General features: G+C 44.5%; 1 long non-coding RNA gene across 1 annotated transcript; it reads right to left on the bottom strand.

Annotated features, from left to right (window-relative positions):
* Positions 1 to 452: 452 nt before the first annotated feature.
* On the bottom strand, positions 453 to 13,474 carry LOC144179528 (uncharacterized). Its single transcript, XR_013324270.1, has 6 exons — positions 13,271 to 13,474; positions 12,447 to 12,498; positions 10,816 to 10,966; positions 4,736 to 4,827; positions 1,223 to 1,385; positions 453 to 652 (listed from the first exon to the last, which is right to left on the bottom strand). It is a non-coding gene; the product is annotated as an uncharacterized LOC144179528 (long non-coding RNA).
* Positions 13,475 to 17,365: the final 3,891 nt, after the last annotated feature.

Below are 17,365 nucleotides of genomic sequence, written 5' to 3'. Positions count from 1 at the left end.
TCCACAACGGTCTCCGGCCGTACAGCTTTGCCGGAGATCAGCCATTACCTTTTGCCGGAGGCTGGCTGATTTACCATTGCCCGAGGCCGGCTGTTAAACTTTTGCAGGAGGTCAGCTGTTGACCTTATGCCGATGGTCGGCCGTTGAAATGTGTCTAATCAATGGCCCATAAGCTTTTGCCGAAGTACGGCCAGTCAGCCTTCCCTGGTGAGCGGCTGGTGCCTGGCTGTTCAACTTTAGGTATATACTAGCTGTTCAACCATAGTAGACATTCTGCCATTTACATCCCGGCTGTCCAACCCCAGCAGCTTTCAGTTCGAATTGCGCACATGGGTTCCTAAAAACGGGACATGCTGTAAATTTGTAATGCATGCATAAGCATTTGTGCCCTTTTAAAGAGCACTGTTTGCCCTTTCAGGGACAAATGTAGTGATTTACAAAGTCTGTGGTGATTAGGTTTTTTGACTTAATTTATTTTGCTCAGTTCATGCTGTCCAGTGTCTTCCGGTTCGTTATTTTGCTCAGTTCATACTGTCCAGTGTCTTCCGCTTCGTGCGGCCGCCATCCCAGTCACCGGCGGAGTATAGCCGTTTCTTAATAACAGCTGCCACAGCGACCTTGTTTGCGTCGGGGTACCTGGGCTGTATTGACACTGAAACAAAATTGAAAACAGACAAATAAGTAACATACTGCACTGTAAAAATGTCCACAGGCTTAGCAATGGCCTTCCTGAAAAAAAAAATTCAATTGATTGATTGATTATGAGGTTTAACACGCCGAAACTACGCAGGTTATGAGGTGCGCCGTAGCAGAGGGCTCCGGATTAATTTCGACCACCTGGGGATCTTTCACATGTGCCGAAATCTCAACACACGGGCGTCTTTGTTTTTCGCCTCCGTCAGAAAAACGGCCGCCGCAGCTAGGATCGAACCTGTGACCTTCAGCACAGCAGCACAACGCCTTAGCCACTAAGCCACCGCGACGGGTGAAAAAAAAAAAGTATTACAAGCTTGCTTAATGCAATGCCTCTAGTTTTCACAACGTACAACTATTCCGGAGAGCCAATATTTATTACGCATTACCAAACAGTATCCGTATTCATTCCTGTAAACAAGAACATTAAAAATAAGCTCTAATGTCGAACAAATACCCTGAAATAAAGTAGCCCCTGAAAATATTATAATGAATTCCTTGTGCATAAAATAAAATCAGGGCAGCTTACCAAGAACAAGAGACAATGTTGTCTAGCTCGTAGAAGGCCTCTTTCACCCCCTTGGACCCTGCCCAGCTGCAGGACAATGCCACTGGCTGCCCAATCACCATGCCCAACACCGTGCGGGCCCCGCCTTGAAGTCGTAGCCACCCATGTGGCAGAAGTACTGGGCCTAACAGGAGAAAGGAAATTTGAAATACACTTGTAAGTTGAATGCATCGAGGCTGAACATATGACGCAAAAGCATACCTTTAACGTGAGCACATGAGAAAGCAAACAATTTGTTGTCGTAGATAACACAATCAGTTCTGCTGCCTTTTGGTTATGGCACGGCACAGAGCTCTGGCCTTTTCTTTTTAACAGCAGAGCTGTCAATCTTGTGCTCCTCGGAGGGATGTTACCAGGGCGCTACAGCACACAGTCCGGCAGCCGAGTTTGCGAGGGGGAGGAGGGAGAAGTGGAGACGAGGACCGATGCACGTACAAGGGTCCTCGTGCAAAAGGTTTAGCCTTGCCGAGCGCACATGGTATGACGTTAGCAATGACATCAGCATTCCGCGCATAACTTTCGCGAGGCTGTTTGCGACAGCAAGGCCACGCCTTTTCTCGCCTCCAGATCGTTTTCGCGGGTCTGCACCTTGTTTCCCGCAGCGGACTACTTCGATGGCGAGTCCGCCGGGATGATAAACCCCGGGACATTAGTTTCCCTCTCGGAACGCGCTTTGTCGGGCCGCGCTCATGTTTAAGTTTAATACTACGGCGTTGTCGAGGTAGACTAGGAAGGTGTACCATTTTCTGAGGCTTCCCCTCAGCTCCACTGGTCACTGCTGTTTGCAATAGCAAAGCCACGCCTCAATTTTGTTCATAATGTTTTTGAAGTCCACATTCTATGAAAAAAATTCTACATGCGCAAAAAGAATGATCAAAGCGGCGCAGATATGAGAAAGTTATTCTATTTTTTAGTCTAAAAATACAAGCACATGCAGTACTGGCAACGTCACACTTGAGGCCTCCGGATATGACGACAAAGAGCGGTGGCCCTACAGTTGGCTCAGCTTGAAAGTGTGTATATACCATTATTTTGACCAAACGAGCCTAAATGTTGCCTTACTGCTTGTTTTCTTTAAAGTAAGCATAAAAGCTTAACCGTGGGCTCAAAGAATACAAAAATCTATAGAGACAGTAACAGAGCCGCACTATGGCTCCGCTTCGAGCACGTGTGCCTTTCCATGGCGTGTTACGATGCACCACTGTTGATATCGCCTGGCGTCAGCGCGCGTCGCCGAAATACACGCGAACTTGTTCATTCGCACGCCGTATGCTGATGTCTATTCACGGCAGATATTGGCATCGATGGTAGAGGAGGCGTGGTCAGGGAGCATAGCAAAAGTGGACGGCAGCTTCCAGGTTATCAGTCCGTCTCTATGTCTGGGGACATGTTTTAGCACTGGGAAATGCTGTTTCGTTCACTGAAAAACAGCAACATTTTTTTCTCTAGCGGTGATTGGCTGCCTTGAGACAAATTGAACCAAACTGTTTTTGTTGGCAAGCTATTATCCCTTGGAGACAGATATAATTCTGTGTGGCACATTCTGTACTTCGCTACCTTTGCTTGCGTCGGAGAGATTGCGATCGGGTGATGCTTGTTATGAGGTAAATATGGAAGCTCTAGCTACATTGCTTCTAGTATTAGCAAGATGGGGGTTGTCTGCAAGATTGGTGCGTGAGACACAAGCATTCTCACTGCCAGAATTTCACAAACATGACAAGAAACAGACACTGCTCAATTTTTGCAAGCCTCACAGCTTGTGTATATGGTCGAGAGGTAAGAAGCTGGAGTACTGGTTTGCAAGTCAGTGGTTCTAATCCCGCGTTTTGTTTTTTTGCTGCGAGCGTTCTATAAGGTTTTTTTTACCAGAATATGCAGCTGTTTCTTTAACCTTTCTTTGAACCCACAAGTGACGTTCACATGAAACCTCAATAGCAAGGCAGCGCTGAACATGGCTTCACACTAAATTAAAGAGACGTAAAGATGGTACAGAGTTCAGACAAAGAGACATAGCAACACCCATCGACGCAGCAGCAGGCACGTCACTTTGCTAGTCTCGTGTGGCTGCTTGTCCTCTCCTACTTTCCGGCACAGTACCACCGAACGACAGCGTCACGAAGCGCGGAAAGGAGCTTTCCAGGTCAGGCCACCCTGGGCTTAAAACTTCCAGGACGTATTTTTTGCCGCCCTCATTTGTCCCGCCATATGACATCGGGGTCAGTGAGAAAGTGAGCAGCAGATTTCCGGTTTTCGAGAAGAGGGCAGTGCTCTATTTGCTTGTATTTTTAAATTTAAAATTAAACAACTTTTTTATTTCTACAAGGATCTTGGCAATTTTTTTGCATCTATCTCTGCACGACACCAAGAACAGATGTAGTGGCCAAAAAGTACCTGAAAGAAATGTGCTCGAGAAATTCACGAGGGACAAACCCACACACAAAAAAAGGAAGCAGACAAAATGAGATTTGACGGACTAGCGATTGAATTTTAATCATGAGTGATAGAAAGATTCCACTTTCCTGCAAAATGTCTTATATAGGCAATTGGGGCGTTGCTTTAATTAAAGGTTTAAAGAGCACCCTGCGCAATGAGTTGAGGGAATGATTATGTGCATCTTGCATCGCACGTACCTTCCATCATAGCGAACATATTTTCATGATTCTTGTGGGAGGTGATTGCTGGGACAATAGACTACCCCAAAATACATTCCGAGTAGTCGAGGGAAAGTGCTACGGGTCCCTTTGATAGGCAAGGGTGCGAGAAAAAGCCCACTAATGCCTACGCAAGTTGCTGTGTAGGGACATTGCTTATGAGATACCTCTTTCATGTGGAAAGGTCTGCATTGGGCACACTGGAAGGTGTGTGAACGTGCGATTGCGTGAACATGAACATAACCTCTCAGTTGAGAACTGCACAAGTGGGCATAACCCCATCCATAGCTCTGCAAGCGCATGCATGACGCTCTTAAAAAGCAAGTGAAAATTGTCCAGGTGCAGTGATACATGAGAAAGGGAGATACAGGAAGCTTACCACATAGGAAAGAACGGATGCGATTGTGTCAGTGACATTTCAACGGGTCTCCATATGAAAGAGCGTATTTATTAGGCTGTGAATTTTCCTTATCACAATTTTTTTTTTGCATGCAAGTGGAGCCACGTAACTTTGGCCTGCAATTATGTGTTCTTACGCTGCCTAAAAGTTAGTTGCTAGTCATTGCCTGTTATCACCAGCTACTTTCTGTGATTGTCAATATTTCGCGCCAAGTTCAAGTATCGTTAAGATGCACCAACTCGCCAAACACATCTTTCTAAGCTTGGAAGAAAGGATGAAATAACCTAAAACACAAAGCAATCACACTGTGCTTCATGACTATGCTAAAGAACCCACCAGTAACTATTAACAGCAGGTATTGTCTAAAGCCTAATAAACTGCATGTCAATTTCCTTGATTTTAAGATGCAGAAATCCCACAAACCTTGTGAGATTAGCAGCAGTGATGCACAGATTTCACCCACTCTCATCCACAGCGTTTGTGGCAGGATCAGTAGTAAGAGCTCATGCCAGGCACTGCAAGAAAAAACAAGACCACACATAATATACGGTACTTTGAAAATGAAAAACGGACAAGCAACCAAAACGAATAGAAAACCGGGCAAGCATTTTGATTGCTTGAGCAGGGTCACAAACTGTTAAATTGTAAAAACAATTCTTTCTTAAGATCTTTGCAGCAGCCAAAAAATTTTGGAATTTGTTAGCACCAGGAAACTAGACTGTAAACAGGTCCTCTGACACAGGGGTTCCCTCTCACAAGTGTTGCAACGTAATGAGAGCATGCTTGCCAATCTTCCCACGAAAACCTGCCTTGAGTTGTTCGCAACACCCAGAAAGTTTCCATAGATGCCACCCATCCCTGTCACAAATGAAGGCATCTAAAACTGACAACCTTAGGTTGTCCTGTGCTTCATGTTCAGACGATATACGAAAATGCTATAAATCAGGGGTTGGCAACCCGCAGCCCATGGGGCAGTATTATGTGGCCCCCGGCACAATGGTAGACCCCTTCTCCTCTGTCACTTTCTACCTGAAGGCCGACATGGCAGTTTTGACCTCAACTGGCATGAAAGCTCGTGACATTCGTGTTGGAAATAAACATAAGGATTGCTATTCTAGTTTTGTACACTGCTTTCAATTTCCTCCCCAAAATTTATTTGCCTGCAAAGCCCCCCTTCCCCTTCCAACCAATGTGCCCTCCGGCCCCCTCCGTGTCCATTGCATTAAACCCGGCTCTCCGCCTGAAAAGCTTGCTGACCCCTGCTATTCAGCAAAAGTTGCAAATTTTTAACCTGTCACTGCTTGTTCAATTCGAAGTGAATGAAAATAAGTAAGATCTCTCCTTTGTATGCATCACGCAAGCATACAAACCCATTAAACCCTTCGTAATTTCAATGAAGGGCCCATGAAGACTTGCTAGGGTTGAGGCTAGGCCAAGTTGATTCTAAGTTGAAAAAGACGAGACTGCAAAATGGGCGAGATACATCAGACAAAGAAATGAGGAAAAACACAAGTGCTGTTGTTTCTACTTATTTCTTTGTCGTTTGTGCTGCCTGTTTTGGACATTTTTTTAAAGACTGGGCTGTAGCTCATGTCTCTCGGCAATTGTGTTCAATAGAAAACACTGGCGCCATCACTGAAGGATCCGCGTTTTCTCAGAAGGATCAGGCAGAGTAGGCCACCTTGGATTTGCATGGGAGCCCTGACATAGGCAGTTTGGGGAGAGGCACACATGGCATCACACTGATGTCGATGTCGAAAGGAAATCCATCCTTAACTTTTTCGAGCATGCACATATTAAAATTGACTTAAAATATGTTCTTCCGAACACTTAAAGGTTAACCTTCCTGAGGGGTATCTCTATTTAAAAAGAAAGCTTTTTATGTAGTCATCTGTGCTTTGAAATTTTGTGCCAGCACTCCTTTAAGGGTCAGATTGAAGTTTTCACTATTCTCCACACTATAATGTGGCAAGGGCCCTGTGACACACTGGAAGGCAGCAGCAAAAAAATGGGCAGTCAGCAAACTAGATTCCACACCATTGTGATGAAACCCAATCTTTGGAATCGCTGATCAAACAACCTTGCGGAGCTTATCAGTGTTTTAAGTGCTAAATGATATAGCCATGGTGTTCGTTCTTGCTTTAGGTGCTGACTCTGAGTAGAAGCAGGCAACTGAAGCTCACCTGAACCCTCAGGGAGTTCCAAGGGAATGCCAGGCATGATTTACATGATTTTTCTTTCAACTTTAAAAGCTGCCATGCAGTTGAAGAGCCATCCAAAGAATGGTGCAACATCCTACCATTTGCAAAACAGCTCTCTTTCATTTTATGCTGCTCTCCTTATGCAACTGCATTGCAGCTGTTTGTCCTTCATGTTATCATTAGAAAATATTGTTAATTTTGACATGGAGCCCTAGAAGTTCTGGCAAAAAGTCAACACAACTGTTTTAATTAATATTCAAATATTTTGGTTGTCCCCACACCATACCTTAATTAAGATTAATACCCTAGTTACATGGCGGAAGTAACTGTAGTTACGTTTAACGGTGGTTACTAAATTTTAACTGCGGTTATCGCAAACTGCGGTTTTGGCTGTTACATGCGAAATTCCAAGTGTGTCGACAGCGGTCACTTGGTTGTGAGCGTAACAAAAATAAAGTAACAAACATTTAAACTCACGATAAAAACCAAAGGCGAAGCAGTGTAGACAAAAAATATCGTTAGACAGTTGCTTCAGACCCAAACGCGACGCACTCGCGCACGCCGAAAAAGGGGCTTCCCCAGCAGCTCGCGAGCGGCTTGTTCTCGGGTCGGTTTGGTGTTGGGAACTTAGGATCGTGGTAGATATTTGACCGGCGCTATCTCTACAACTGCAAATTACAATACATAGCACAATTTTTAACCTTTATAATATCCACTTTGTCGCATGTGGAACTTCTTTTCCGCGATTGATTTCGAAGAGGGGCGACAAGCTGTTGCTACCGTGGTCTGGGCTGGTTCGAGCCGCTTTCAGTGCCGTGCGGACAGACGCGCCGGCATGTTTGCAGGAACGGCCGACGTGCGCACGGATCGTTTCCGAGTGCTGAAAACGCTTCATGATTGCCTGCTTTGTCTATTTTTTTTGGCAAACGATCAGCAGAATTTACAAATTTAGGCTTTTCTCATAGTTGATCGGGTGGACCGGGAAACGAGCTGCTGCTCACGCGCGGTCGTGCCGACTGCGAGAGCGACGCAAAGAGCACAAGCTCCTCTTGGGGGCAGCTTCGAGGGCTCCCGCTATTTCAGGCCTTCGTCTTCTGCGAACGCCAGGTGATTTTTTTCGCCTACGCTGATGCGCCGCCACTTGTGTGCAAACTGAACACTGCGGCAGCAGCAACTGCGGTTAGCGTAACCGAACTGAGGTGGCCAAGCTCAGTTTGCGTTAACCATGGTTAGCGGGGTAACTGTGCCCGTGTAACTAGGGTATAAGGGTCCCAGTCGACTGTGGGAAACTAGCAGGCGAGTTTTACTCATTACATAACAAACTGAAGTGTGTGTTAAAATAGGCCATTTCAATCTCTCATTTGGAAAAACAAAGCCCATGAAATGTGTATTTTGAGAACACTTATTGATACAGTTCTGTCATTATTAAGCATCATACTACATTTCCCCACCTGTAACTTTATCAAATTAAAGCAGTGCATCTCAGCCGCGCTGCAGTACATTAGCATTTATTCGAATAATCACTAAGATCAAAAAGCCTCATAGCAGCCACTGAGTAAAAATGTTTGTGCGAATGACGGGAAAGGAATGCTTCTATCATGAAAATACAAAACCTGGACCTCGTACTTATATTATTGCACTTTTTACAGCCTACAAACCGTTGGCTTTATTTCAGTTGTCTCAATTACGACATAGTACCGCATTTCCTCTTTAGTCTTGTGTAATAAAGCAAGGATATTGGAAGAAGCACACGCCGCAAAATTCTGCGCATAGGTGTCCTCGCAGTGTTGAACCTCAAAAAAAAAAAAAAAAAAAAAAAGCACACGCAATAAGAAACAAACAGGCCCAATTTTTTGCACTACGGCTATGAATGGTCAGTTGCCTAGATTGTAAAACTCTGCTGCCCCAATATTGTTGAGGCCACGGAAATGGCAGGGGACAAACTCAGTACGCTCGCACAAGCTTGGCAGCCACAGAAATTGCAGCGTGCAGTCGTAGTTGACAAAGAAAGATGCCAAAAAAAGGTGCGTATGTGTGTGTAGGGGGGGGGGTGAGGAGGGGGCATCAGTAGTTGCTCACTAAAGCCACCAGCGGTTGTCTTACAACTAAAGGTAGAAAAACTATTTTCTGCAAAAAAAAAAAAAAAAAAATGCGTGAATGCATTTGACTTCTCACTGTTTAGCCGTACAGCACTTTCCAAGCTCACTGACGACTTATTTATAAGAGGTTCACAGCACTGTAGAAAGCCACGGCTTCTTTCTTAATAACTACGACTTATCTAAAATTACAGCCAGGCTGCATTCTGAACTTCTCTACCAGAAATACTGTTTTGCGAAAAACAAACTATTTGCCGCAGTGTTTCACTCAGCCTCATCTTTACTGCTTTCAAAACAGCGGTTTATTTGTACTGCAGAAACGGCTTCCTTGAATGTTTCTTTTTTTATATTAGCTTTCTAAGGAAGCTTTGCAACCTTCATTTAAAGGTTAGCAGTGTACTGTGTTCGCAATAGGAAAAAAAAAAAAAAAAAACGGCAATATTTATGTCTTTGCTGCGGTGCTCACAGGATAGCGGCGGCCCATGCACTAGCCCAAAGCTGGGAAACATGCACGCACCACCGTGTGCAAGCAAAATGCCTACAAGCTCCTAGAGCAAAATCTTCTGAGAAATGTCATCACATCTAAAAATACTTTTTTCGTTTCGTGCAAGAAAATGCACTACAATTTCCTACTATCTTAACTGGACCTTTACAAACCGATACCTACCTCGACATCTTAGAAGCTCTTGGTTGAGGAATGCATTGTGATAATTGCTTAACGTTATCAAACTCAGCACTGATTCATTACTTCAGGCACCCCTGTCTCCAGGGGCCTGCCAGGAGAAATGCACACATGGCTTTTTCCACATTGGCATAGTGAATGGCAAAAAAGCCGCTGCCTCTTGAGCTACTGCCGCAGCACTGACAGGAACATTGTCAGCTTGTTCTTTTCCACGGTTATTAACACAGTAAGCTTCTAGCCAACAACAGAGGTTAGAAACTTGCACAGGATACTAAAAAAACTGAGCAAGCCTTGTCTATACAGTACAAGAACTTCTGAACTTGTGCTTGGTTGCTGCAGTGAAGTTTCTGAGGAAGCATAAATAAATGCTGCTTAGGAGACAATAAAGACGAATTTCTGTTGAATTTACATTGGCAATATTTAGTTCTTTGTATGATTATAATTTATGTTTCATCCAGCTGCCCCCAAGTAAGGAAGTTTTTAAGCGCAGACTCGATTTAAGAGCACACATCGTGAACTTGTGCGAGAAGCTGCATCTTTCACGGTTTTCGATAATGCTATGAACTTTCTAAAAATAAAGCACCGATGAGCTTAGATAGTGCCATTACCATCAAACAGTGCTTACTCAATTGCATTCCAGACGATTTGTCTCAGCACCAAGGTTTTGGCAAGTACAATTTTATTCAACGAGTCAGCACCCTACAGTTTAACAGTGCACTAGAGAGCGCACTCATGGTGAGCGAGAACTAACTGCACGGCGGGTTTGCCCATGCTGTGCACATGCTGCAAATGCCCCGTGTTGCATGTTGTCTTATCAGATTCATGGCCTCTGAGTGGTATATTTTGTCATGGCAGTCCTCTTGAATATAACAGCTGTACCCACATTTTTCAGACTTTTTTTTTCCTCCAGCATGCAGGTCGGCATGCCTTGGGTGAAAATGTGCAAAGGCTGCTTGTTTGAGCGTCACTGCACAGTTGTTGAGTACATAAAAAAATAACAAACACAAGATCGTTATGCATTAAAAACCATAACTAAGATTTTGGGGGTCCCTGAGTGCTTCCGCAAATAGATTATCACGCCAAATTGAACATATTTGAATGTAGCACCTTTGCAACAATACGTGCTGTCGTATGCTGTTTTTAGAGCCCAGTTATTGATTCCAATCCCATTATCTATCGCTAATTTCTGTTCGCTACAGGTTAGCAGTGTTCATTTTATAGACGAGAAACAAACAAAAATCAACCCTTTTCTAATGCTACAGCTCAGCTCTGCGGGGACGGTGAGACGCACAGCTAATTCGTAGGGTATAGGAGTCGGGTGCAGCAACTGACTGGAAAAAGTGTGGCACAGAGAAATATAGCTCCACAAACCGCGATTTCGGTGAGAACCACGCAAAGCATGGTCCATTTGCAGCCTGTGTACAGCATACGCAATCCGCGCATGCAACTAGCTTTCACTCGCCTTTAACCCACTTTCTACTGCACTGTAAACTGTGGGTTGCAAACTGTTGAATATGAACTTACCAATTTTCAAATCAGATTAGGTGTCCGAATCGGCCACACGATACGCAGTCCAATGCGGCTGGTGGCATGTGGCTGGGGCCGTGGCTGCTCCCGCTGTCCCCCGAGAAATGCCTGCACAGCTCCACACCAATCCCGGGCAAATGGCGCCACCCTGAGAAGGTTGTAAAATTGTGGTCTATAGTCAGGGCGCCTACCAAACTGATGCGTCAAAATTTCCCTAATTTTTGCTTCATCAAATTGCCATGAGCAACATGAGTTCATTCATCTCTAGGCAGTCTCAAAACGTCACATGATGCTGTCATGATCAAGTATGCTGAACAATCAAAACAATAGAGGAGGTGAACAAATATCATACATTTCTTAAATTGAATTTAAATAGTTAAATACAAATACGAATGTTACTGTATTTAGTCGATTATAACACGTTTTATTTTTGCAACCTGAAGTCAACCCTCGCGTTACAATCTGCCTAAAATTGCAATGATGCACCCATTTGTCATCAATGGCTACAGTTCTGACCATTTTGCAATCTATGTCAGCAAAATGTGTCAGAGTTGTTCGGGTCCACTACAAGCTAAGATCAACTTTTTTCGTTTCCTTGCTTTTTTTCTGTGGTGGTTGACAGCGTGCGCAACTTTTTTCCTTTGTTTTCGCGCCGTACTTTAGTATTGAGGCATAGGTAACTTTCATTGCCCTGAAGTGTTTCAACACCGCTTCAGCTCCCCTTGTTACGGCAACGTGTTGCACTCAGTATGACCCATGCTATTTTAATGGCTCAAGAAATCGGGAATTCGGCAGCTCCCCGAAGAGTCAACATCGACCGTCTGTGGATGGCAGCTACTGCGGGAGCGCCTTTTTACATGCGAACCCTGCCCAAAAAGTTTCCGAGGGCCTTGCTACAGCTGCCACGTCGAATTACAAAAGGGTGTTGCTGATTTCGTCACCAAACAGTGTAACCGCCTTTTGGCGGTCAGTGTTGAGCTGATACAGCTCAAAACAAGTGATATCGCTCGACAGATGGGCTTCCTGCGAAGTTATAAGTGTCAAAGGTGGGCGCCTAGCCCAAGTGTTTGAAAAATAAATGTGCTTTTCCATAATTCTACTGGCCTCACGTGAGTACTTTGGCGGCGCTTCTTTTTTTTTTTTTTTTGGCACAACAGAAAGTTACCCTTTGAGTTACTTTAGTGGTTTTAATTTTTCTTTTTTATGCGATGAAGTCACCCCTCGCACTGGGACTGCACCTGCAAGATCTAGTGCTTACTCACATTACTAGCATTATGACATAACAGCTGCCCAGCCTCAAGCAGATGTTGAAGGACTCTTCACCCAGAAAACCTGGTTTGCACAGGCACTACATCATGTGCAAAAGAAATATAAAACAGGAATTCACTTTCTGCACGTATAAAAAGCTACATTCAACATAATTCAACTGTCCTAAACATGCAGAGCATCCTACCGCTGAAAGGGCTACCTACTACTATTATTCCTGTGGTAATGCAAGAATAAACAACTCCCACAAGTTAGGTGGGCATAATTCCTGCTGCAAAGGCCCCACATCACTCAAACGCATACTTATAGGTCCAGTTTCTATTTCTGGGTTCCTATATCGGCAACATAAATGCAGTACGTACCTGTTATTGCTTTTCATCTTGCCAGACAGCCCCCGTCCTGAAGCTCCAGCCACTTTTAAATGAAAAGGTTGCAAAGAAAAGTTACATAAGCACAAACGTCGTTACCTGCCAAAGTTAAAAGCTCACAGTACACTACACATTCCGAGAAGTAAGAACACTCACTCAATGATTGTTTTATTATCAAGACAGTTATGTCAAAAGACCTAACCACAGAATTGATGAAAGGTGCTTAAAACCAATGCTATGTAAGCGTAGATAGCGTTTACAGCAATGTGAAATATACTCCGCCTATGTGCTCCTGAACTACAAACCGTTTGAAGAAAACAAATAGTTTTCAGCCAGTAACAAGACGATAAAAAAATATCAAAACACTTTTTTGCCAAGTTAAGATTCTCAAACTATTTAAGGTTTTCATTTTTCTCAAGGGAAGTTTTACGTCCGATAAGTTAAGCAGTCGCACATTGTATTTTGCTTTGTTCAAAGTGGCACAGCTATCGAAATAAAACAAAAGCACGGTGAAACCGCACGGCCGCATATAGAAATAGACCTAATGCGATAAAAACCGCATACGAAACAAAACACGTCGATTCCTCACGATGTTATCAAGAGCACCGGCAATTATTTCAAGCTTCCTAAGGCCCTCCGCTGCGCCCACCACCTGTCCGTCAGCAACGCTAGACATATCGAGCAGCGCCAGCAAATTGCATTTAGCTTGCACGAACCACAGCGTGAGACTGACGCTGAAACGAGAAATCAAGCCAATAACACGTTTCTGGCACCGAACCTTAGTCGCGCTACAAAAGGTCCAGCAAAAAAGAACTTACCGAACTTCTTTGTCCGGGCACAGGAAAACGCCGCCGTTCTTCGATCGTTTGCCGCTGTATTTCAGCTTATCCTTAACCGCACGTGTTTCCAACGTGGCAAGCAGGCTTTATCCACAAAGGGCGAACACATTTTACGACGGTATATCGCACAAAAAACATGAATAACAACACGGACAACGCGCAACCACGGCCGACCTCGCCGCCACCACTTGATGAAAAAATTACATCGGAAACGACCGCAGCGCCGGAACTGCCAAATACATGAGCAGAGTTACGACTTTAAATTTTAATTCAAAGTGATCATACAACATTTCCAAATTTTTCAATCTTCAAAGAATCATTTATTAAAAATTGTCATTGCTTTTGGTGTTCACCAGTATTTCAGTTTAAATAGAATCCTGATCGGAAGCGACTGCAGCGCCGAACAAAAGAGCAGAGTTCCCTCTTTGTATTTTTATGCAAAGTGATCACACAACATTGCGAAATTAATCAATCTTTAAGGAATCATTCATTCAAAATTATTATTGCTTTTTGTGTTCACAAGTATTTCAGGTTTAATGGGCTCCTGATTGCAATTTTCCCGATCGCTGCCTTCTTGCTCCCGGTCTTTTCCGATTGGCTGCCAGTTTTGTCCAGAAGATCTAAGCCAATCAGGCTGTATTTTTGGCGCATGGCAGCGCCCTGAAAAAACCTTGAACGGGGATGATGATGGCGAGTAAAAGTCTTTGAATCGGAGTGACGGCATGTTCCATTTCACCTGTCTTAGCTATTTATTTTACCTCGCTTATCTCTGGCTCTGATTCCCTGCGCCGTACGCGGTCTCGTGGACTTGTCTCGGTCATAACCAGACAAATAAAAATTCACGTGTGCCTTACAATGCTTTTCAGCTCGGACAAAATTTGGCGTTCGGCCTGCTTCAGTGCAGGCTTGCACGGGAGTCCTGAATCATTCGGCTCGCGCGTTTGCAGATCGTGATGTTGCATTAATCATTTGAAGGTGTGATCTGAGACTTCAGGTTGCGTAATCATTACCGAGGGAAATCTTTGTCGCAGGTGTCGCTAGCCTTACGCTTTTTCAACCACTTGGTTGGTAAATCTATAACTTCTCGTAAAAGGTACAGCGTTTATGTGAGTCTTTACTGTACTCGCACAGGACTATTCACTAGCATTTCTTTTTTTTGTCGGGTGTTTTCTTCGTAACTTCTGCGAGGAAAACTGGGAGGGAGGAATACCTTTATGATACGGAATGAAAATGACGACAAGGAATGAATACACCAGCACAGAAAAACGCACGCAGACACTATAAGTACTCTAGAAACGCAAATCTGAAAGACGCACAAACGCGCACACAGTGCAAACGTTCACAGAATTTCCTCAAAGCCGGTAACGGAGAAAGGCAAGGCCTTCGCAGCCCTTGTCGCAGACGCAGTCGAGGGCTGTGAGCCTATGCTAACGCTGAGTTTCAGCACACAGTGCAGGTTCAATGTCCTAACGAACACTACAAGAGTGACAGAGAGGTGATACTCGTCTCGTCTTATGCATGCAGGTAGTCGTTGGCGAAAGCGATGTTGAAGCTTCCTCACGTTTCCGTAGGTCATGCTGAAGTAACTGGAACTGGCCCATGCAGCATTCGGGGAGCCCAGGCGGGGTCATTTCTGTAGTGGTCGGTTGGCAGTTGTAGCTGCAGCGGCGGCTAGCTGTGGCTTTTTGTGTGTGCGTGACAGCTTACTCACCCCGTAATTGCGCATATTAGGTAATAGACCCCCAAACGAACGAGTTCCTCTAAACAATTATCTTTGGTTAAAGCTAGTTTTGTATAAACGAAGTTATATGCTGTCAATCAAAAGTATTAGAAATCAAACATAAAGAGCTAGCTCTTCTCAAACATTGAAACTGCATTGCTGACGCTGTCATACAACTACACTTCTGATGAAGGCCAAAAACGAAAACGCCCGTGTGTTCGAGATTTCGGCGCACATTGAAGATTCCCAGGTGACCGAAATTAATCCGGAGCCCTCCACTACAGCGCGCCTCGTCGCTTGCGTATCTGTAGCGTCAGCGAGTTAAGCCACATAATAATAAATCAACCAATCTCAGAAATTTACGTAACAGTTTATTTTTTTTTTCAGGGCTATAACAAAATACGCTCAAATTATGCACCGTTCTTACTGGTCACGTCTGAGGGGTTGTAAAGATAAGATTGGGACCACTTCGCCTTCCACAGAAACAATGAGGGAACTAAAATTTAGGATGCCCACGTGGTCTAATTAATGAATCGTTGCCTTCATATTTAGACTGCTATCATGGCTTCGGCTGGTGAAATCCTCGTTTTCTTGACGCGTGAAAAAAAAAAAAACGTTATCTCTAACCTGAATTTCGGCAATTTTTTTAGTGGGAGGTCTTATCGGTACATAGATCTGCTGTCATGTTTAGCGTCCGCTGAGCGGCACATTTGTTTGCACATAGCTGCTGTCCTTTTCTCAGTCCAGGAAGCCACGAGCTTTCGCCACTGTTCGGGCCCATGTTAGTGCATTTCTTGACTGCTACTTAGGTGCTAAAGCCTGGAGCTGGTTCAATAGCACATACGATTTTTGCTTCTTTCCATCAACACAGACGGCGAATGAAAAGGGTTGCTTGATGGCACGACATGGGCCAGTTGCATGTAATTACTGCTATCGCGATGAATGCTCCAAAATACAGATTCTATAGAATACACATTTCCGCATAGTAGTATTAGGTCGCTTGTACGAGCAAGGAAACTTGCTGACAAACGTTCTGCGTACAGTGATTTTGACGTCCCAAGGAAAAAAGAATGCCAAGAGACCGCCAAAAGGGCGGTCTTTTTTACTCTAGGTAATATGCGTTGTGCGCCCGGAGCATTGATCCTTAATCTCCTCGGCGTCGCGGTTCGTCACAAAGCTTACGTTTTTAACTTGTATCAAAAATTGCAATACCAATGAGGTCAGCGTCTGTACCAATGCGGTCAGTGTCTATGCAGGCTCGCAAAGCACGAGTTGTTTTACGCGCACTTCTTCTTTAGTCCAAAAAAGTGACATTTATTTTTGGTTTCAAGTCTAAAGAATGGCCTAAAACGTATAATGGACAAATGAAACGCGAACATGAAATTATGAACCGGAACACACAAATAGCGCGATTTCTTTCCATGCAAGTGAAATAATCACGCCGCTATATAACAGCAGAGTCTAAGACATTGAAGGACTCTGATAACAGTAACAAAGATTGAAAATGTGTCTTTCCAAAAATACACTAGCGAGCCATTGTTTTGCATTCACTATCCATATTCTTTCCTCTAGAGCGTTCGGTTTAATATTTTCGTGTTTTCATTCATTCGTCCATGAGTGTACATGTATATACAGCACACTGTGTTCGGTGGCTAAGCGCTAGCCCACGCATGACCTTCGGAACTCCGGTGATTGGGCAGGGGTGGTGCTAGACCTGTGACAGACATCAGCCGTTCACCTTTCGAATAGCAGGAGCGTGATTTGGTTCCGACTGGATTAATGCGATCGGGAGCCAGACGTTTTCTTGTCGACTTTTGAGCATTAACTGCCATAGGAAAAACGAGTACTCGGCTACGGCATCATAGCCGTTCATCTTTTATACTCCGGCAGGCGAAAAGAGGTTGGCCGCTCGGAAGACGTGTACGTGCTGCTCATCTTTTGATGAGCGGCTTTCAAAGAAAAAAAGAGTACTCGGCAGCCGCAAGCTTGCCGCACGTCTTGTGATCAATGTTGCGGGAGCAAGCGCCGTTCCTCGGCGGCGGGTGACTTACCAGAGAATTTATAAGCAACCCGCCCCGGGCAGAAACCGTGGTTACGGCAAACCAGTGAAAGGCGACCAACATATGAGCATTGGCTGCCGAAAACGTTCGAAGGTGACGGCAGCCGGATTCGTATCGTCCATTTTATTATCAACGGCAGCCAATTCGTTGCCTCTTGCCGAGCATGCCGGAGAACAGCCATAGGATGGCCGGTCAAGAAACGGACTTTCCGTACTGCCTGGGAACATACCAAAGATACGATTACAAGGAATGCCCAAGAAGGGAATGAATTAATTGAGATATCCTGGAGCTTCG

The sequence above is a fragment of the Haemaphysalis longicornis genome, unplaced genomic scaffold (genome assembly GCF_048455015.1).
Source record: "Haemaphysalis longicornis isolate Haplotype H1 unplaced genomic scaffold, Haemaphysalis longicornis Haplotype H1 scaffold_4, whole genome shotgun sequence".
Taxonomy (NCBI): Eukaryota; Metazoa; Arthropoda; class Arachnida; order Ixodida; family Ixodidae; genus Haemaphysalis; species Haemaphysalis longicornis.
Note: the sequence above shows the minus strand (reverse complement) of the source record. Positions and strands in the feature narration are given on the sequence as shown.